Genomic DNA, 22,709 nt, shown 5'->3' on the forward strand with positions numbered 1-22,709 from the left:
TAACTCTGCAGAGGTTATGTGAATTTCTACGTAGGCTACAGATGAACTGACAAACTTTCTCCATTCCCCTCCTCTTATCCTAAATCAGTGGAAGAAGAGCAAGTTGAGTCCATTCACATATTGTCTGAGCACACCCATGGGACAGCATTTAATACTCTCATTAATTAATTGTATGTGGGAAGCAGTTAAACTAATATTGAAGCAGACACTGACTAAAGACATGCCACAAACTGTGTGCAATAAACTTCCTATTTTGTATGTACCCACCACTATTGTTCCCAAGCTCATGCAGAGTGAGAGTGCACAAATTCATTATGTTAGAAAACATAATCATGCCATGTGTTCCTGCAGACGCTATTAATAACATTTCACTGGGGGATTGATTTTCCATATTCCATTTTGCAAAAGAATGAAACTGGAAGCCACTCTAATAGATGCTACTGAATAAAGGTGCATATCACATCTTAGTCATTTGTTTACTTCAGATTCTTTATCATAAACGACTGAGGGATTTTTTTCTCAATTTGCAATGAAAAAAAAACTTTCAGAATGGTTTGACTGACATTTGTTTTGCAGTGGGAGGAAATTCTTCTAGTTTTTGCTTTTGTTACAGAAAAGCATTAAAACTGTAACATTAATGCCGTTTTATTCTCATTGGTTCAGAAAATATGACATTGTACAAAAAGGATTATTTACTACATCTGGCTGAACTACGTGTATCTACTTGCAACATTAAGCATAAAAAAGAATGTGTACTTTTGCAGAATATGCACAGCTCACACATGGTATTTAGTGATGTGAGAGTCCTGCTGGCAGTGGAGCACCACGACCGTCAAAGGAGCTATTAACTCCATGGCAAACAGGAAAGAGGTCACCCCAACATTTTTACAGAAGTTCATGTCAAGTTTTGGGCTTTTGATCATGTATAACATAGGCATCCAACATTATAACACTATAAAAATAACAGAAAAACACAAAAAGCATGGTATGTCCCCTTTAACTTACTCAGCAGCTTACATGTAAATAACTCAAAAATTGCTAAAACATCTTGATTCTCTACAGTAGCTGTAATGGCAATGCATGTTACAAATTTAGTATTCCTAGCAATTTGTCATGACACAGGATGTAATGCAACAATCCCTTGTGCCATAATCAAAGTAACATTTTCACAAATTCAGACATGGTTACTTGTAGAGAACATCAGGTGGCACTGCAATGAATACAGCAGACCATCCATCAAGCAACATGCTTACCACCTGCCTAATCTAAATTTGATGGCTAGTGGTGGAAATGGAATTAAATATATGTGTGTGCAAGTCTTTGGGGTTGTTGCTAGTTGGAAACTATGAACAGTACTTCTCCACAGGACAAACACAACCTCAGACTGCAGATAATACACCTTTCAGTATAACAGCCTGATGAACAACACCGTCAAGCTGTCACACAATTCACTAATAACTGTAGATATTATAGATTGTTACCTATCCAATCCTACAGAGCTTGAGAGGAGAGGTTCATTTTGTCTGTTGAGTGTGGATAAAGAAACCTTAAGTCATAAATTCATCGATGAGACATCAACATTTAGCAAAACTTAAGTAATACTATTGAATACGTTATGAAGTCACTGCAGATGTCCTATACAGTAATGTGAGGTTAAAGCAATGCTCATGCATCCCTGATTTTCCAAATAGTTTAATGCTGACTTTAGACACTTACAGTTCAAACTCCACACACACACTTTTGTGTTTCACCTTCACTGCCAGCTCACATGAACATATGTATCTTTTCAAATGTCTCATCTCATGGGGCCTCCAATGGAACTGTGAGTGTTATCATAGTAACTATTTCTTACAGAATAACAATAATACTGTATGTCTCAGAGTCAACATTCATTTTATTTGTGATACTGTAATAAAAAATCCAAATTGCAAACTGAAAATATATTCAAATTTCAAATTTCCAAGTCGCTTTTTATTATAATGTAAGTTAACTTTTATGATGGCCAAAAACAGTCATTCAAGTATTGCATTATTTACAGGGAAGATATTTGGCTTCTGTTAATCAGTCAAACATGACACCAAAAGTGATGAGGACAAGAGCCAATAACAACAGTAGATATTGCTGTTCTTGATCTATCTGTACTAGTGCGCAATATGTAGTTAGCATTACACTCCAGCCTGAGGCTATGTCCAAGCTAGGCCAGTGCGTACATAGCTGTTCACACATAGCTGTTGTTTTTTTGTAAAATGCTCCCCGGAGTGGATACCACTGAAAATGCTGGTCTTGCTGGTCTTATATGCCCCTATTTTTTCAAATAACACTACACCACTGCCACCCACACTTTCCCAGCACTCTTAATCTTTTCTCGCTCCCAGACCAATCGACTGTAGGAGTAATTAAGGTGAAGTACTGTAACTATGGTGCTGAAAATCTTAAAACCCACATAAAATGCTGTATAAGTCTGTCAACGTAGACTGTATGATAATATGAGCACCATTAGTGCTCATATTATAGCCAGAAATAGTGTGCACTGCTATAAATTTGAAATCCAAGATGCCACAATTATGTGATCAGCATAGCAGACTGTAATGATCCATAGCAAATTATAGTGAGAAATTAAAGTCATCATAAATTAACAAAAAAGACTTTGATGGACTCAGGTAAAGTCACTAAATCCACATAATCTACATATGTCTTCAAAATGTCCATTTGAAACCAGCTTTGACAATTTATCCTCAGATCTCCTTGTACTGACCATTTTTAGACCATTTTCTCTGTCTATACTAATCTAAACCAACCACAAAAACATCTGACAACCATACACCTGTGCGTCTGTGAACCTTGGTCTTTAATAGACCTGTTATTACATCCTGGCAGCTAAAATAAACCCTGTGCCCTGTGTTTTGCATTGCTCTCATTCACAGACATGAGTGATTCATATGCATTAACAGCCTGTCCTCCTAAGAAAAACAACAGTATGAGTCTTAAATTCAGTCACCAAAAAAACCCATAGTTACGTTTCAGTGACAGATGTCATCTAGCAGCCATAGTAATTATGACCCGGAGAAGTGACGCAGTTCAGATGACGTCTATATAAAGTGCCAAATTTCCATATTGGGAGGTGGCGGGTTGGGTGGATGGCTGGATAGATAGATGGCAAAAAGTGGACTTAGCTGCAGGAGAACATTGATCGCTACCCATTTCAAACTGCGAGTTGGGACAGTTTTTTAAAAAACGCAACTATAATTATCATGGTGTTTACTATTGCCATGATAACAAAGGATGCCTAACTTTGAGAAAGTATTAACTTTAACCCTAACCACATTTCAAGAACTCATTTTAACCCAAACCATGATCCTTCCCAAACCCTAATCAAGTGGAATTTCTGCCTAAACCTAACCAGACCTTAACCACAGCATTGTCACACCATAAAACCTAATTATTTTTTAATTGTGATTTGTTTTGAAAAGCACAGACAAATCTCCTGCATTAGAAAACCCTCCTATGGGTCATTCTGGAGTGCATGGTGCAATCGACCTATGTGGTCATTTAATTATGAGGACGTGTTGGCATATAATCACTCAAAAATACCACTCAAACTGCCTAATAGCCTCTAATAGAGATAATAAGGACTCACTCATGCACAAATAAGATCTCATTCCTTCAGTCTCCCACACAATATTTTCCTTCTTATCAATAGCTAATGAATTCATTTCATAACTCTTTGTTCTCAGGAGCTGCTGTGAAACATACACTTCCTGGTTGACCGAAAAGTGATTTTATATACCAAACAAATGTGTAAGTGTGGTGACACCCGAATGCATACAGGAGGCAGGATATAAGTCAGAATTTGGTGTTTGGTCAGAATTGATGAGAGTGTGTGTGTGTGTCAGTTTAACACCAAACATATTAGGAAGTTCATTCTACAAAGTTCTCCACCAAATTACGACCACAGTACGTACAAGTGCTAAAATGAAAAGTTGCGTGTCCCTGCAATATTTTGAATATAAAAATGGTTTGCAAACCTGATGTGTTATCTTCTCTCCTGTGTAATTTTCATTTCTTTATTGACTGACATCTGATTAACAGCTCTAAAATCAAGAGACTTGTTAGATTTTAAAACAACACAAATCATGTGGAAGGTCAAAAACAAATTACTACCTGAAAATATCCAAAGGTTGTTTAAAAGTGTGAAAAAGTCGATATGACTTGAGAGGAAATAATGTAAAAAAAATATATATCCATTGTATTTCATTTAAAGGAGTGAATCACAGTTGTAATGAGGAGCTGAAAATGTCTGGCACACTTTTGTATGTTTAAAAAATGAATATAAAAATGTAAGATCAGAATGGTGGCATTAAGGATAATGTAAAATTCTGTGTGATGTTACTTTCTGACATCAAATAAGTTTTGTTTTGCAAAAAGGGTAGGCGCAATAAGCTGTAGCTTCAGCCTACATTGTTATAGCCTGTAGAAAATCTTCATGCAATGTTGCATTGTTTTCCTCTATTTTGCTGAAGGTAATTGATATTGTATTGTCTGTTTTTTGTTTTTCTTTATTTAATACCAATTATTCACAATCTGAAATAGATTTTCAATTCAAACTACATGAATGTATAACATTACTTTAGCATATCTAATCAAATGTTACTCAATGAACTATAACACTGTCTCTCTGAGCCATTACAGTTTTCAGTGGGCATGTGGTCACATTAGCGGTCACAATTCAATGACCATCTTTCACTTTTGACATGTTCACTTGTGTTTTTATAGATTTAAAAATGCCTTAGTTCTCTGCAACCTCCATGTTACAGCTTGTGGGTGTGTTTAAGTCCTCTACTACATAAAGCATACTCAAGTCATGGCCGTTATTGTATTTTCACTTTTATTTACATCTATTACAATGCACATTTATTCATATGGTTCAGTGAAATGTGAGTAACTACATAGCCTTGAGAGTGAGGAAAGTTATCTAAAGGCAAAACACGACCCTGAAAATTCAGAAGCATGAAAACTAGCTTGGTAATTAGATGCTAAATTAATCCACGTGGACCAATTAGGCAAGACAAGACATGGGGGCTCTGTAATGCTTTGTCAACAGAAATGAAACCAGTACAAGGAGACATACGGGTTGAGGAGGAACAAGTTTGAATGAGAGACTGAAAAGGGAAGGGGGCATGAGAGCATGTACCCTGATTAAAGGGGAGAAGAGGATCAAAGAGATTTTATTTGGCATGTGTGTGAAGATTAAACAAACCTTTAGAAGAAAAAAGGGTCCCATCATTTCCTGTATTAAGTTTGAATAAAATTTTAATGCAGAAACATTGCTTGATCTCTTTTACAAATGATGATGCTTTGATTTGGATGCTTAAAATGTAAGTGGAGTCCCTTAGCCCAGTGCAGGCTCACTAGAAGTTCTTTACATTTCTTTTCTTCTCTCCTCTCAAAACTTGCCTGTCATTTCTGCTTTTTTAAAATTAGACTGATATTTTGAAACATTACAGATAATAAAAGTGAAAAGTTTTTTGGGTTTTTTTTACCATTCCTCCCCTTTATCTTATCTGTAATGGTAGCCTATGCAGTAGTTTTAGTTTCATTTTCCCATTTTGAGATATTCTCACAGCATTAGAAAATTACATTTAAAAAGGTCGTTCTATATTCTATAGAACATGCTGTTATCAGTTTTTATAGTGACTATGTTTGACCATGTGAAAACTGGCAGACCTCTGATTGTGAAAGGTGATGTTGCTGTTGACTCTGAAAACTAATTTTTCACTAGTGTCAGCATCACAATCAAATTTCAATTCACCTCCATTGGACTGGGGTGGAGGCAGAGACTCAAAGTTAAATGTCCCAAAACCTGGGCAGATAGTTTAATAGTGATTGTTTCTTTTAAAATCCAATGTTCTGAAGTAGAGTCAAAATAATGAAAAACATTTCACTGCCTACTGTGAGATGATCATGTGGCAAAACAAAATAATAGTTACTTACACCACTGTTCAAAATGTTCTCAGTGCACCATGCCATACCATTCTGACCAATTCAATTCCACCTCTTAGTCCCTCTTTTTTTAATAAAACAATGTTTTTATTATTTTAAATGTACCTTGGAATATGCTAAACGTTGCTCTTTTATGTGTCTTAAGTTGATCACCTGATAGAGTTACATGGCTGCTGCAGCAAGCCATAAAACCTTGGCTGGCGGGATGTGCAGGCTGTTTTCGTTGTGCTGGTGCACCTGCAAGGGGAAGATAAGGGCACTGATGATAACAACCTGTCGGCATTCTGACATTTCTCTGGACACTCAGCAATGAGCTGTCGGCCACAGCCCTGCGGAAAGAAGGAAAACCATGATTTGAAAGGGAAAAACTGTGCTTTGTCACCAATGTCCTTAAAAACCACACTAAATTTTAAAGCCTGTTTTCCATTGGTAGCCACATGGTTGATTTCCCCAACAACAGTACACAGCCCTGTTTAATGGTTATCAAGAGTAGATATGAAAAACAATGGGCTCCTTTTTTTATACTAATTTCAAAAATGTACATAAAAGTTGAGTACCAAAATATTATGCAATGGCACATTCACTCACCTCAGTTGAATTTACATGTTAAACAAGGAGTCGTCAATGGAATTTAATTGCTCAATTAAATGTAATTGTCAGTTTAAAACATATTACCATCACATTTTAATCTATAAAAATATTTAAATTACACCTAATCAACTTGTTTGGATGTATGATGCTGCAATATTCTGGAAAGCCTGTTTCATTGTGCATGAGGGTGAGAATCCATTATAAATCTGAAGTCAATAACTGTCAAGTGATAAAGGATGAATGTGACACGTAGTGTCATGATGGATATCCCGAATTTCTATACTATTTTTCCTGACCATTTGGTCAAAAAGAGTCAACGCAGCCAGACCAAATTTATATGCTTTATACAGAACAAGACAGATTCACGTCCATGCCTTTGTATCTTTCAGAACTGTTTGGAAATGTAGGTAAATTATGTCTTGTGGTAAAATTAGCAACTGTTGGCTCTTAGGTGTGGAAGAATAACTACATAGACAGCTTTTTCAGTGTTCATCATTCTTGAAATGAAATACACAGTCTTAATGGCTATAAACTTGTACAGAAGCTAATTGTGTGCTGCACTGTCTCTAAGGTGCAACAGTGCAGCTCAAACTCCACAAGATAAATATGGTTACATTTCACTGCTATAGTCGATTTTACGATACAGTTTTGTTACATTAATCCACTCTTGTGACACCAGCCTGCACTGCTCTAGGGGTGTTGAAATATATGAGCTGGAGGTGTTTACATTAATTTCAGGTTTATAGGTCTTGACATTTACAAGGTGAGAATATAAGTATTTTGAGTGACATTGTATAGTATTTGCGATGTTTTATGGTCTCAAGTTTTTCTTTCCAAGTACAGATTTATTATTGTCCCTTTGAAGCAACATCTTAGATTATTGAGAAAATTGATACATGTATTCAGTTGTGGGCTGCCAGCACACCAAGTATGGGGGTATAACAGAAGCAGAATTATTTGCAAATGTGTGTGGAGAGTGCCCAAATGCTCAATCCCTGTGTGCGTAATCAGATTTGTAAATGTGTAATAGAATCTCCAAATCTGTATTCAGATCTGCAAATGTATAGAGATTTGTGAATGTGTAGACAAATCTGTAAATGCTTACATAGTAGGGATGTGTAGAGAGCCCAGTATTTGTGTTTGTATCTATATTTGTTGAGGCAACAAAATTATTTATATTTGTATTTGTATTCAAATAAAAGTGGAAATAGGTGTAAAAATACAGGTTTTGTTTTTATTACACATTGTTTTAGGATATTTAAGTGTTAAAATAAGTGTTTATGAATAAACTATCTTACAAAGGAGGTGCCCACACCAGGTCGCGAACTCGAGTCTCCCAGCGCTGACTACTAAGTTAAAACCAAGTGCATCGCAAATGTGCAGCCAGACCTCTACTTATTTATACACCCATAACACAGAGACAGTACAGCGTGTAACATGGGTTTTTTTCTCTTCCCAAAAACAAATCATTTTTTAAAATATTTCTACAAAATAAATGTTCATAAAAAAAAAAAATTGTGCTTTGCTGAATAATGTACTTGTATTCAGGCCCAACCCTAGTACATAAATCTATAAATGCATGCACAGATCTGTAAATGGATACATAGATGTGTGAATATGTAGACAAATCTGTAAATATGCATTAGATATTAATGGCTCAAGTATTTTGCTCCAAGAATTTTGCTACACTTCTGTCGTAGCAGAGAAACAGACTGTAAAAAAATATGGACGTAGTCACCATGATGTCACCCATTGGTTTGTGGACTGCCGTTTTGAAGCCTCAAGATTTGACCGTCGCCATCTTGGATTTGACCATCGCCATGTTTTATTCTGTAGCCAGAAGTGACCATATTTTGACAAGAGGGTGGAGCTGACCCTAGCGCTAGCTGCTAGGTTGGTTAGCACAGTGCATTTACGTTAACTGTGATAATGCTAATGCTCATTTTTACTAGCGAAAAACAGGCCTAAAACCATTAAAACTAAATGTACTTTCCAGAAAAACCAAACAGCCAACTCCTTAGAGGGTCTTTTAGTACAACCAAACACTGAACAAAACTATTTTAGACTACCAAAATGTTACAATTAGCTTTAAAGAACTGAAAACACACTGTGAAATAGCAGCAGCTACACCTATACTCTGTGAATCTGGGGCTACACCATGGTTTCATAATCAATGTTGTTGCGGTGGTAGTGACTTGTCAATGACAAGGTAGCCCTTGTCGCCCTACAGCATACACTGCTTTAAATGGGACCATATTTTACAAAATGAACATCATACTGTATTGAAAAAGACTTGAAACTGGTGATTGAGACCATAAACTCATTAGGTTTACTGAGGTAATTAATCAAGTGAGAAGTAGGGTCATTTTCTCATAGACTACCATACAATCAAACTTCTTTTCAGAGCCAGTTGAATCACCCCTTGCTGGCCCTTAGAAAGAATGCAGGTTGCACATTGGCTTCACGTTTCAGACCGGGAGCCACCCACTTGGGCAGAGATAATGGATGTACATAGCTTCAGAAGCAGGGCCCCATTCATTCCTATGAAAGTTGCTCAGTGGTGCATGAAGCCAAAAAAGTTCTTCCGCATTGCCTCTGAATCTGTGGGACCCATAGAGCAAACGCACTGGTTTATTTCACCGGCCAAGCCAGCTACTGGTTTAGCCCTCCAGCTAACTTGAATGGGGATAAAACAATTCAGTCATGTGGCTCTTCTAGACTTATAAATGTGATCACTGTACTGTTCCCTACTGCTTTAACAACAAGCAGAAACAGGCACACCTACGTTTCCATGACTTTCTATCTCGGTTAACGAGTGACTAGTCGCTCTTCAGCATTGCTAACATTGCAAGCAGCAATGTTTAGCCCTACAGTCTATGGTTTAGCCTTGATACTAACTGCTAGCACAGACTAATGTTAGCTAACAAACGGAACAGTATTGCCAAAGTATTTCCCTCAAGACAACTTCAACCGTGAGTAAACACTAATATCTTGTATAAGATATTCTGTTTGTGACTAACATTATTACAATGGATGCGTGCGATTTCATCTGTGTTTTATTGCTGGGGTTTCTGTAAACAGATGTAGCATATGTGATGTAACATGAGAGTCAGCAGGGAACAAACATGTTATTATCAACAGGCTGTACAGATCTTTATGCTAGTGACAGCAGCCTGCATATTAAACTATATTTTCAGTTAGCAACCTGCACCAGACTGCATGCTATGTCAGTCACAGTCAACCAACACACTAGGTGAATGATACCAGGCTGTTAGTAAAGTTGTATTTTGAGGGTGACAAGCAAAACCTACACCAGTTACTTTTGCTATAATGGTTGTATGAATTTAGGACCTGAAACAGTGAACTGATCACTAAAGCTTTTTCTGTGTTGTATAAAAGTGAGCAACAAAAAGCCGCGGTGTGTTTGTCTGCTGCCATCTGATCACATTTGATCATCTGTGCTGAATAGATTCCTTCATCTGCTACAGTGAGAGGCACCAGTATCTAACCAGTATCAGCAGGTATGAATGTTATTCTGACACACAACACCACAGAAAAGCTAGTTAAGTTTTACTTGCACTGAGTCCAAAACCTGGTGTGTATTCCAGAAAGTGAGTTAAGTGAAAACTCGGAGTTTGGGAAGCTCAATCAGGCAAACTTTATTTGTATAGCACCTTTCATACAGGGTTGTGCAATTCAAAGTGCTTCACAGGTTACTGACAAGCCAATAATAAGACAGAACATGTGGAGACGGTAAACAGTAAAAACAATTTGAGACAAATGCACACAAGGAATATAAATGATGAAATTGTAATAAAAATAGATTTAAAAGCTATAATAATAATAAAATAGAGTCAAATAAACAATGGATTAAAGAAAGTAGACAAAATAGATACAAAAAACAAAGAGAAATAAAATCATTAAGAGTAAAATAATATAATAAGAGGAAAAGAATATAATCATATTAATAATAATAAAAGATAAAATAAAATTATAAAATAACATGAATACAATAAATAATCAACTCATAGTTCAGGGTTAGGCCCAGAGTTTGTTAAGCCTGTTTTCTGGAATAGACCCCTGAAAGGAACCACTGAGAGAACTGTGAAGCAGCAATTTGATCTGTTATAGTGTTTCATTACTGAAACAAAATATTTGTGTGCACATCCACAAAATCTCAATGGGGTAGGTGCTGAATACAAAAAAACCAAAACAATTTAACTAGATATGAGTAGTACCACACTGAATCAGAGCTCCCTTTTCTTTTTTGTGACATTTTGACCAACTACAGGTTTTCCTCTGGCAAATAGGGAGGAAATGAGCATATATATATCAGTGGCGGCTGGTGACTCAAAAAATTGGGTGGGGGGCAATTTTATATGCCAATAAAACAATTTGCTTGAGTGGTGAAAAGGCTGCTTCTTTAAAGACATTTAGCATATACACATTGTCTCTAAACAAAGAAGTGCTCATTTTAGCCATGGAGTGGTTCAAATGTGTCATTTTACCAACAAAGTGAAATTCAAATTTATAGTATTGTTCTATTGTGACAACAAATTTATGTTCTCATCAAAAACAGACAACATACACATGATTTATAGGTGTTTCCTATGGGTTTTTTGTTTTTGTTTTTTTTTTTACAGAAATAGCCTATATAAGGTAGCACAAAGCTTATAATCTGATACAGGTTCAGATCAGTACTGAATACAAGAAAGATTGAACATTAAAAACATTCACAAAGTGTAGGTTCACATCAGAAAGCATTAATGCATGTTTCAAATACATGACTTACACACTCTTATCTATATGCACCACATACAAAATATAGTCTACCAAGCTGACATGTTAACACTAGGGGTGTTAACATGAACACAAAACTCACGGTTCGGATCGTATCACGGATTTGAGTCACGGATCAGATCATTATTAGGATCAGCGAAAAAAAGGGGGAGACAAATAAAACTTTGTTTTCCATTTATTCTATAACACACTTACAGCAAGAAACAGCAGGGAACTTTTGCCCATGGTCTTAAATGAAAACAACATTTAAGATGTCCAATATTTAAATAAAATAAAATAAAATAAAATACATAAAATATTTAATGCTCAGTTATTGCAATGTGAGGCATGATACCTTCCTCTTTTAAATAGTGAATAAAACAGCCTTTGTCCACATCATCAAAACTTGATGATAACAAACATTCACCACTAACGTCAGTTAGCAGCTAGATAGCTAATTAGCTGCTCAGCTGCAGCACATTAAACAGCAAGTAAACATGACTCAAATGTCACGTCAGACCGTTAGATGCTGGTTTGATCATTACTCTTTAAAATCCCTGTTAGCGACACGCTGTCTGCCCATGACTTGTACTTACAGCTTTTTGTTTACTTTGTCTTAAATGAGACATTAAATTTTGCAATTAATCCGCAGTTCATATGCCTGCCGAACCGTGGGGGGGCGATCCTCACAGATCACGGATCAACTACAATCCGTTACACCACTAGTTAACACTTGTTATTCTAGCTACTTCTTACTCAATATACGGCTCAGCTTAAAAACAAACTAACAAACTGTCAGAAGCAAGCAGCCAGACCTCCTGCACACTCATTCACTAATCACACAACATCAACAGGTGACTGAACAACCACTCAATTAAAAAGACAGCTCACTGTAACTTCAACAAGCAAACTACCCACAACACATTATATGATCTCTGCTGAATTCTTGTTAAGGAGATAAAAAACACAAAAAAGCCACACAGAGACATTTAAACATCAGAGATGAAATTAGCGACCAAAGAGACAGAGAGAGAGAAGCTGTATCTGACTCAGGTTATCTGACATCTTCTTCTTTCTATCATGGGGATGAAGTATTCATGTCATAACGTCCATTTGTAGCTGTTGGTCATCTTGTATGTTAGTTAACAGAACTTTATGGCTGCTGCTTAACCAGTCTGATATCATTAGCAACAATGACAAACAAGCTAACTCTCCTGGTTGTTTCTCCGGTTGCTTCTCTCTCCAGCCTCCCCGGCAGTGTCTTGCTGCTGCTGCGCTGCCCAGTCCAGATAATTTCTCCCGTTAGCTTAACAACAGTCCTTAACAGTCCTTCCATGGATGTATAAAGAGTCCTTCAGGCTGCTACAACAAGCCAGCTGTTGCATTGGCTAACGCAAGGAGCTATCTACTGCTGCTACTCTGCTTTACAGTGGAGAGAATTGAAGATGAAATCTGGAAACTATCATTGGACCAATTCGATGTCAATATTGCATTCTGGTTGTTGATTGGTAAGGGAGGACAGCCTCCCTTGGAGTGTCATTTTAGGTGTCATGGCCAATCACAGATTAGCATGAAAAAAAAAAGAAATACATTAAGTCCAATGTAAGAGATCCCACCCTGCGGAGGTCAGCAGGCACTTCAGTAATGGATTTTTTCCAAAGAGGAGAGAAAAATACTTTATAAATAACACTGAGATTTGGTAATGGTTTATTTCAACCAAATATTCTTTTTTAAATTTTGATCTCCCTTTTGCCTCACAAAAAATAGAGGAGGATCAACCTCTTCTGCCTCTACGGACCAGCCTCCACTGATATATATATATATATATATATATATATAGATAGATAGATAGATAGATAGATAGATAGTCAAATGCCCAGTGACACTACAATCATCTATCACTTATCTTTCATTTAATATCAAAGTCAAAACCCAATTTAAGCAATGAGGGGACAAGGTGTTGGGGGAGTAGATCTAATAAGTTTCTTGCAGCAAAAGCTTATTATTGTGATAACCCAATCTATATGGGTTTTTTGTGTGTGGGTGTGTTTTGTTTTGTTTTTTTGTTTTGTTTTAGTTTTATTTTTTTGACATTTTCAATGCTCAAATATCTCAGTGGGCTCAGAATACAAACATGTGAATATGACTAGATGATTATAGTGTCACTGGTCATTTGACTATATACAGAATATGCATAAATTCCTTCATTTGTTTCCGTTTGTACTGAAATAAGAGTTATTTGTAGTCAATAAACTCAGCCATACAGTGACATCTAGTGCAGACCAGGGTTATGGGCGGGGGCCAAGGGGCCATGCCCACCCATCCAGGAATTTGACCCTCCTAGAGAGGAAATCAGCATCAAAATCATTATAATGCACAGGCTTACCGGGGCTGAAGCCCCGGGCCTGACAATGTGAAAGGGTCCACAGGGCTCAGGGAAAAAAGATAACATAAAATTTACAGGGAGGAAAAAAAGAACTCCTGCCTTGTTTGTACATTTTTGTCCATCTGTGGTGTCTGGATTTAGAGCAAAGTGTCCTTCTGTCTAGTATCTCTGCTCCAAAATGGAAACAGTCCAGTGGCTGTTTGTCAGCATGTGACACCGCAGCGAGAAGTTAAAAGCAGCTAGCTGAGGTTAGCATGCTGGGACTGACAATCAAAACAAGTTAAATTAAAATGGAATTATGCTTGACTTAACATGTCATCAGAAAGTGACATTGTTAGATCCCTGGATTTTATGCCACACGTAAAACTGTGAGGAAGACGTTTTAAAGGTAGGAACAGACTTTAATACCTGTGGTCATTGATTGATTTGTGCACATCCTGCAAAACCAGGATGTACAAATGTAGGCTGCAGTTCATGCCACATTCTGCAAAGTTTGTCTAACAAATAAGAATATCAGACAGTGTTACAAGCAGTACAGAAATTTGTACTTAAAAAAAAAAAAATTAAATTGGTTTTAAAGCTGGAGTGCGGGATTTTTGTCTCCCCCTTCTGGCAGTGGGAGTAAAGGGGGGCACTCGGCTGTGATTGCAGGCATGCGGCACGCTTTCATGGTTCCCAGTATGCCATACCCCACTGGCCATAACCTACTGTTGCAGCTGTAAAACGATGGTTACATTGTTTTGAGTGTCACACCACCCCCACAAAAGTCTGGAAAGTCTAGAGCGACACGTTTAAAAGCCAGCACAGGCATGTCACCCCCAACATGAAATTTAAAAACTCCATGTACTGTGAAACACAGAGAGATTTATCTGGCGAAGATAAGCTTAATCAGCATTGTGTGAACTCATTTGGTAAGGTCTTGAATGTAACGGGCGTTCACTTATATGTAAAAGTTCCACACTGCAGGTTTAAGTTTTTACTACTTCATCAAAGTTGCAAGAAATTGAGGCAGTGTTCAAATCTATGTCTTATGATACACTGAGTGGCTGAGCTTAAAATCATGTAATAATCACGTCTTGTAATTTTGATAGCTTATTTAATAAAATGTTAACCAATATTAACCAATATAGAATTCTTTGCCATGTTAACTTATAGACAAACATTCTACAGATTTTGTGTCAAGAGATGGATGTTGTCACCTCTGCAAAACTTAACTAGCTTTCTGTGGTGTTGTTTGTCAGAACAACATTCTTACCTGCTGATACTGGTTAGATACTGGTGTCTCTCACTATAGCAGATGAAGGGATCTGTTCAGCGCAGATGATCAGATGTGTTCACTCTAAATACAACACAGAAAAAGCTTTGGTGATCAGTTCACTGAACTTTTCCGGTCCTAAATTCATACAACCACTAGCAAAAGTAAGTGGTGTAAGTTGTACCTATCAACCTCAAAATCCAACTTTACTATACTAAAAGTCATATTACCTGGTATCATTCACCTGATGTGTTGGCTGACTGTGACTGACACAGCATGCAGTCTGGTGCAGGTTGCTGACTGAAATATATATATATATTTAACATGCAGGCTGCTGTCACTAGCATAAAGATCTGTACAGCCTGTTGATGATAACGTGTTTGTTCCCTGCTGACTCTCATGTTACATCACATAAGCTACATCTGTTTACAGAAACATGCTAGCCACAAACAGAATATCTTATATAGGACATTAGTGTTTACTTACGGTTGAAGTTGTCTCGGGCCCACTCAAAGAAACTATAAAAGAAGGAAGGGTCATTACGTCATATCAACGTTCTAATGCTCAGCTTGATGCCAGACTTTGATGCCAGTTCTATTGGAGCCTATGGGAGATGCATGGAAAAGCACACTAAAACCCAACATATCTGACCTTTGATGAAGAAATGCCTCTACCAAATGAAAGAACAAACTTCAGAGAATAGTGACTGATTTTTCCAAATGTTTGCAGTCACTTATTTGGTCTCCAAATAGTATCCAAAGTATACTATGAATATAGGCATACTTTACAGGGCTCATGGTGAGTCAAATTAAAATGCTCACTATGGCAAATAAAAAACTAAACAGATAAATAAACATTGTCGACAAAATCTATTTTCTTCATTCCTTCTCTCTTCCTTTTATTTTGATCCAGAGGCTGCTTTAGCTAATATCACAGTTTAGCTAACTTACTAACATTAATCTGTTACTAACCTCAATCACATATAACATGAATGCATCTTGCATACAAATAAGTTATATACAAATCAAAAAAATTGTACCTTAAAAACCCATGAAACATTAGTTAATTAACAACACACCAAAATAGTGGTGCTTCCATCACCCAGATTGATAATCCATGAAACTGGGAGGGGAGAGATGAAGGAGGGGTCTCCCCATTCATCACCATGCTAACTGCGCCGAGAGTGTTCAATTGTGGCACCAATGTGCGTTCACACGCTACACAGTGACGTAATAAACCTTCCTTCTTTCATAGTTTCTTAGGGCCCACTGCGGCAATACTGCTCTGTCTGTTAGCTAACATTAGCCCGTGCTAGCAGTTTATTGCAAGACTAAAACATTACAGGTCCTATGCTTGCAGCGTTACCAATGTTGAAGAGCAACCAGTCACTCATTAACTGAGATGGAAAGTCATGGAAACGTAGGTGCACCTGTTTTTTGCTTGTTAAAGCAGTGGGGAGCAGTACAGCGACTTTTGCAGCTGCATGGCATCCCGCCATGTTGTTTGGGTCGCTCAGCTGTGGGAGCCTCCTTCAGATGTTCATGTTGGCAGCTGAAGTTCTTATTGAGGAGCGTTAGACTGGCAGCATGAGACTGAGAGCCTGAGCTGAGGGTGAAGAAAACCTCGAGTTACAGACAAATATCCACACGCATTTACAGATCTTTGTCATGGCAGAAGTGAAGCAAAAATCAAGTTTAAAAAGACAGCCATTTGAGAGGCGTGTCTTATTTGTAACTGAGGACTTGAAGCAAAATATTTCAGCTATAATATCAAATGCATATTTACAGATTTGTCTACACATTCATAGATCTCTATGCATTTGCAAATCTGAATACAGATTTGCAGATTCCTGTACACATTTACAAATTTAAGTGTGCATTTTGAGATTCTTTTACACATTTACAAATCTACACATGCAGGGATTGAGATACAGTTATACAACTCTCCTGCTACAATAGTACCCCCATAGAAAGTAAAGTGTAATATTCATGTATAATGATTTCATACTAAATGACTGAATAGAGTAGCATGCTGTTCCATAGCACTAGATTTTTTAAGGATGAAATTAGGCCAGTAGCAGTCCATTATCTCACGCAGCATGGAGTACATTATTTTCATTTATTTATTTTTTTTGTTCAAACATCAGTCAAGGTGACCTTCCTGTTTCATTGGTGTGGCCTCCAGCCTACATAATATCAGTGCAGTAATCTCACAGATGTGGGGTGTCGAGAACAGAAATGAGCATCGGGGATAATAATCGGGTGTTTTATCCTATGTAGTGTGACATGATGAAAGACAATTGATAGGGAGTCTGAGATTCCTCACAGTCAGTGTGACAGTGGTGGACACAGGTTTTACTGTGCCCACACAGATTCCAGTGATACTGACTAACCACAGGACAGTGTGCTTTCATGTTTGTACTTAAGTAGTTCAAAATCTAGATAATAATAATAATAATCATAATCATAATAACTTTATTTATATAGCACCTTTCATACAAAAAAAATGCAGCTCAAAGTGCTTCACATCAAGGACAGAAAAGACATAAAAACATGTAAATGTACATAAGAGGTAAAATAAAACATTTTGATAAAAGACAAAATAAGGTTATAATAGAATACATAATAATAATAATAATAATAATAATAATAATATAAAAATGAAAACAAAGGTAAAACATAAAATGTATAAAATCGAGTAAAATACAAAATTTTAAAAGAAGTGCAGTAGTGCAGTAGATGACAATAGACAGTTATAAATCAAAGCAGAACATGACAAGACTGTGCTCAACCAAAACTCAACAGAAAACATAGATGGAGGTCCAGGTGCTTCCTGATTAAGGAAAGTATTCCTGCATTGAGAGCTATCAGACTGGGACAATACAGTATCCTCTAATTAACGTAAAGAAGAAAGGGACTAAGTGTGATGCATAGATGACCACCGTCTTTTAAGTTAAGGAGCTACACACCACCCTGAATAACTGCTTAATTTCTCCTGCAGGCATGGTGCTGGAGCAGTACAACTACACTTGAAGAGGCCAGAAAAATGTGCCAGTGGGGTATCGTGACACCTGTTGTGTTGTAGAACTTTAAGAGAAACGTGAAAGTCAAAGTAGATAATAAGGCACTGGCTTTCAGCTTGAAAATGGTTGTCATCGGTGCAGAGTGTGCCTACTTCAGTGGCATAATTGATTGACATAAAAGTTGTTTAATTATATGTTGCATGTATTAATTACAGCAAAGGAAGTCATGGTTTTAAAATACATATACTCAAAGTTTTTATTTCATTCATGCAGAAGGTTATTCTGATGTGCAAATATAGGTAAAATGCCTATATAAAAGCAAAATACATCATCTAGCCTATATTATCTTTATTTGTGCTAATATCATTATAACTATAAAAAAGTAACAAGTGGGTGTTTTGAAAGGAGTAAACATAGCACAAAAGTAAGGAAATTTATGTTTGGTAGATTATTTCTTTGTTGTACCAATGCTTCTTGGCAATAAATCTTATACCGTTGGAAAGCTTGTTTATTTCCCTTTTAAATGGTGCCACATTTGTAAGGAACATGCATTTGGGATGAGCAGTAGAGCTGAGTATGTGGGTTGTACCGATGAAAAATTTGCCAAATCTTCTCTGCCAATGCCAAACAGCTTATTCTGCCATTGACTCTTGTTTGGTGTTTGGTGGATTTGAAGTTTGAAGAAACAATATAACAATTTATTCATTTAACAAACAGGAGCCTCAGTAGTGTATGGAAGAACCATACATAGCTACAACAGCCTGGCACCTCCTCCTCATGCTGGTCACCAGCCTTGTCACACACTGCTGTGGGATGGCATCTCATTCTTCAACCAGCATTTGTCACATGTCAGCCAACGTGGTTGTGTTGGTCACTCTGGCACGAACAACAAACCCAAGCTGATCCCACAAGTGTTCAATGGGGTTGAGGTCAGGACTGCTGGCAGGCCATTCCATCCTCTCCACTCCCAAATTCAGGAGGTAGTCTCTGATAAACCCTGCTCTGTGGGGGCGAGCATCTTGGAGGATAGAGTTCTGTCCCAGACTGTGGAGATATGAGATTGCCACTGTTTGCAGAATCTCATCTCGATATCTCTCTGCATTGAGATTGCCTCCAATGATGACAAGCCTCATTTTTCCAGTGAGGGAGATGCCACCCTACACCATCACACTGCCTCCGGTGCAGCAATCAGCATAGCGTTCTCCGCATCTCCTCCACACTTTGACCCTATGATCCAACTGCCAGAGGCACAATCTGGACTCATCACTGAATATAACGTTCCTCTACATGTTCAGGTTCCAGTGCATGTGTTGTTGACATCAGCGCAAATGGGCCTGATGCTGAAGGGCAGTCATGGCAGGCCTCCTGGCAGCACCTGGGGGTACCAGAAGCTCAAAACAAGAGTCAATAGCAACAGCAAAATAAGCTTTTTGGCATTGGCAGAGAAGATTTGGGAAATTTTTCACCAGCACAACCCACATACTCAGCTCTGCTGCTCATCCCACAAATGCATGTTCCTTACAAATGTGGCACCATTTAAAAGGGAAATAAACAGGCTTTCCAACGGTATAAGATTTATTGCCAAGAAGCATTGTTACAACAAAGAAATAATCTACCAAACACAAATTTCCTTACTTTTTGTGTTATGTTTATATTACTGCTTATAAGAGAGAGAGGGTGAGGAACAGAAGAACAGGGTCCTCAAAGACTCAATGTTGAAACAGATTGTAACTACGATGGCGATGTGAGGCAGCTGCAACACAACAAAGCCTCATCCAGTGGACATTCTAGGTCAGTGTGAGGAATAACCACCAGTAGTTTCATGACATGTTATTGTTTGTTTACTTAATTTTACAGAGGAGCAAGTAAACCAGATTAACCTGTATTCTTCAGATGGACATGCAGTCAGCATATAACTACACAAACTGTACACTGACAGCACACTTTTAATCCTGCCATTATTCAGAGACGGGAAAAAGTCACTATTCACAACCTTCTTGAACATCTCAATAAAATAAATAATACATTTTTTTTTTATTCTTGCAGAATTGCCACTGTTGCTCTCTAAATGGAAAAAAGTTTAGCTCTGGCCAAAGCATGCTCTGTACTTTGAAGGGTGCACTTCACTCTGAGTGCATCCCCTACTGTGTGTACATTATATTTCATTAAGACATAGAAATCCATGCAGGTCAGGAGTTCTATTAATGCCTCCACTTCCCTGAAGACTAACAACCACATATGGCTTACTTGGAAATTGCAGTTTAGTGCCCACCCACGCTGAGAGAAAGAGGAATTAGGGACCATTTAATGCAATACCCAATAGCACAGCATGCTACAACTTTACTTTCCTCCATTCTCTCCTCTTCCCTCTCTTGCTATAGTCATCTTAGTCATCTGTAGCCATCACCGGGGAGAACTCCACATCATGCCCATTACACGTATATATGCTCATTACCATTAATGGGCATACCAGTCCCTACATTAAATTTCTGCAGATGAAATGCATTTATGTGCAGAATTCCCTGTACTTTTTCCATGGAAACAATATCACCACCTGACAGATCAGTATGTGAAGTTTGGAATTGAGAACAAGCATGAGACATAAGCAAATAACCACTGCCCACCTCCCAAATTAACTGAAAATGTGAACTCTCTATGGCTTCCTCTGTTCTATTCTTTTTTTCAAAGTTTTTTTTTTCTTTGTTTGTTTCATTTTTTTAGATTTCAACAAGTTAGGAGTGAACTGGGAAGATATTCTTGGACTTGGGAGTGCTATAACAAATTTTAGGATCATAGTAAATAACAAATTTTGGGGGCACTACATCAAGTACAAGGGGTCTTGTACTGTTCCTTGTTTTAAACAAGCCATAGCTCAGCCACTTATTAGTAATCCTGGACTCAACCTCACTATTCTAATTTATTTAATTTTTGTCCAAGGTTTTAGTACCAAAAAAAAACAATTTTTTAAAATTTCAGTGTAGTTTCATGAAAATTACAACGCAATCTATTTAATGACCTTCTCCCATGCAGCTGATGCTGTGATTGTATAATTCACACTCTCCCTGAGTCTCCCTGCAGCCTTAGATAATGTTGATACTATTGTCCTTGAGCATTTGGGCAATTGTGTTTCTGGCAAAGCTTTAAACTTTGTTTCAGAAAGTTTCACAGTCTCCATTAACTCTTTCCCAGCTATTATATCATGTGGGGTCCCCCTAGGTTCAATTTTGGGTCCCTTACCATTCTCTTCGTACATACATGCTAGCACCTGGAAAAATTAGTGACAATACCAGAATCAGTGCTATGCAAATGATGCTTAAACATATTTCCTACTAAAATGTTGCGCCCAAGCTGAGCTGACCGTGGTGATTGAATGTCTTCAGGATAACACAAAACTTTCTGAAACCTAATGAAAAAAACACCTCTTCCAAAGACACTATACAGTGTAACTCAAAACCTGGATCATGTCTTCATAAATCAGATCCTACATCATGAATCTCAATTATCATGCACTAAACGTTTACGTTCAGTTTTTAATTTTTTCCCCCTTTAAAATATCTGTCTAAAATTTGGCTCTTCCCATCTGGCCTGGAAAATTTGTACATGCACACATATCCTCCAGACTTGACTATTGCATTTCATAATTTGGATTTTGCCATACAGATATTTCCTGTTTGCAACTTTTTGCTGCTGGTAAATTATTTTGTAGACATAAAAAAGACAAATTACCCCAATCCTTCCATCCATATACTGGCTCCCTTCAGAATATTATATTAAATTCAAAGTTTTACTATTTGTTTTTGAAGCCCTGCATGGTCTTGCACCTACAGGTATTACAGATCTATTTACACCTTGTAGTACCCTCATACCCCTTAGATCCTTTCAGCCAAGATCTGTTAACGATCCTAGAGTCTCATCTAAAAAGGGCTGATAACAGAGAAAACATCAGATTGACTGAACGTGTTAATATTTTAAAAGTTATCTTAAAACACTTTTTTACTCCCTTGCATACAGTACAATATTTTTTAATATACTTTTAACTTGGACTTTCCATAACAATGGCACTGTACTAAGCAGGTATTGTTAAGGGTTTTGGGGGACATTTTATGTTTTATCTTTTTTATGAGAGTCAACAACAAAGAGAGGACAGGAAATGAAACGTACAAGGTCTCTACCCAGACTCGAACCGGGGACATTGTATTCATGGCATGGATGTATTACATCAACTCAAAAAACATTTTCCCCATAATAAAATAGGAGTCTGTAAAACTGTTGACAGGAAACCTCAAGCTACTAACAAGATCAATTATTAGTCCTTGGATTATGAATTTTAAACCATGAAAAAACAACCTTTCATTCAAATGAACAGGTGCCATCTTTGGGTCCGGTTCAGTTCTTATAATAAATACAGGATTCATGGTCAGCACTTTAAACCTCTAAGCGACCAGTACCCCTTGTTAAGGTTTTAGCAGTGTTTTTGTTTTTTTTGTTTTTGGGTTGTTTTTTTTGGTTTTTTTTTGAGTGATCTGTCATAAAATGTGGTTTCTGTGCTTATCTTAGCACTTAGCGGGTCATCAAATCCTGCTCAATCCCCCAAAGAGGCCTGGTTCAACTCAGGTCAAGGAGTTTTCATGCATGACAAGATAAAACTTGATAATGCAATGTCATTTTTTCATTCA

The 22,709-nt window shown here is 37.4% G+C and overlaps 1 long non-coding RNA gene across 1 annotated transcript; it reads right to left on the reverse strand.

Moving 5' to 3' along the window:
* Positions 1-4,888: 4,888 nt before the first annotated feature.
* LOC122988584 lies at positions 4,889-16,766 on the reverse strand. Its single transcript, XR_006404844.1, has 3 exons — positions 16,441-16,766; positions 15,012-15,095; positions 4,889-6,329 (listed from the first exon to the last, which is right to left on the reverse strand). It is a non-coding gene; the product is annotated as an uncharacterized LOC122988584 (long non-coding RNA).
* Between the last annotated feature and the right edge of the window lie 5,943 nt (positions 16,767-22,709).

Source organism: Thunnus albacares, chromosome 1 (genome assembly GCF_914725855.1).
Source record: "Thunnus albacares chromosome 1, fThuAlb1.1, whole genome shotgun sequence".
Taxonomy (NCBI): domain Eukaryota; kingdom Metazoa; phylum Chordata; class Actinopteri; order Scombriformes; family Scombridae; genus Thunnus; species Thunnus albacares.